The following is a 1368-nucleotide window of genomic DNA, read 5'->3' as shown; positions in this document are numbered from 1 at the left end:
GCCCCCGTTCTAGATTTCGACGGTGTTCTATATGCTACCTCGGGCAATATTTCTCTCCATTTTCCTTTAGCTTCGTTCAATCTTTTTTTCAGATTTTGGATGACGGTCTTGTTCGTCGATTCGGCCTGTCCATTCGCACTATGATGATACGGGTTGACAAGATCCTTTTTATTTTGTGATATACGAGAAACTTTGTCACTTTGCTGCCGATGAATTGCTTTCCATTATCGCATAAGATCTCGGCGGCCATTCCGAATTAACATATGATGTGGTCCCAAATGAAGTCTATGACTTCTTTTTCTTTGACTTTCTCGAAGGCCTGTGCTTCAAACCATTTAGAGAAATAGTCCATCATAAACAAAATAAAATTAGCTTTACCCGGGGCCGATGGTAGAGGGCCGACGATATCCATTCCCCATTTCATCAACGGCCATGGGGATAAGACTGAGTGGAGTTGCTCAACTGGTTGGTGGATCATCGGCACATACCTTTGACATTTGTCGCACTTCCGAACAAATTCTTTAGCGTCCTTTTCCATATCGGCTCAATAGTATCTTGCTCTGATAACTTTGTGAATCAATGATTCATCACCAAAATGATTTCCGCAAGTGCCTTCGTAAATTTCCCTTAGAACGTAGTCGGTGTCTCCTGGTCCCAAACATTTTGCTAACGGTCAATCGAACGTTCTCCTATGCAGTGTTCCATCCTTAGCCAATGTGAACTGTGTGGCCTTCATTCATAGAGTCCTCGATTCTTTAGGATCCGATGAAAGCTTCCCTTTCTTTATGTATTCGATGTACTTATTCCTCCAATACCAGGTTAAGCATGTGGAGTTTATTTCAGCATGTCCTTCTTCGATTACTGACCTTGAAAGTTGTACGACAGTGCCCGAGCTAAGTTCATCGTCTTCGATCGACGACCCTAAATTTGTAAGGGCATCGTCCTCGCTACTTTATTCTCGAGGTACGTGCTGTAGCGTCCATTCTTTAAATCGATGTAGGGACACTTGTAATTTGTCTAAGTACCTCTACATTCGATCTTCTCGAAGCTCAAAAGTTCTATTGACTTAAGTTACCACAAGTTGGGTGTCGCACTTGACCTCGATGATCTCTGCTCCCAAGCTCTTAGCTAGATCGAGACCTGCAATCATGGCCTCATACTCAGCCTCATTGTTAGTTAATTTCGAAGTTTTGATAGATTGTCTAATTGTATTACCTGTGGGTGGCTTCAAAATGATGCCCAGCCCGGACCCCTTCATGTTCGAAGCGTCGTTTATGAAGAGGGTCCATTCCCCCGATGATGTACCTAATTTTAACAATAGTTCCTTTTCGACCACGGGTACGAGGGCTGGCGTGAAGTCGGCCACAA

This window comes from Nicotiana sylvestris, chromosome 12 (genome assembly GCF_000393655.2).
Source record: "Nicotiana sylvestris chromosome 12, ASM39365v2, whole genome shotgun sequence".
In the NCBI taxonomy this organism is placed as follows: domain Eukaryota; kingdom Viridiplantae; phylum Streptophyta; class Magnoliopsida; order Solanales; family Solanaceae; genus Nicotiana; species Nicotiana sylvestris.
The sequence above is the reverse complement of the archived record's forward strand: the minus strand, read 5'-3'. Positions refer to the sequence as shown.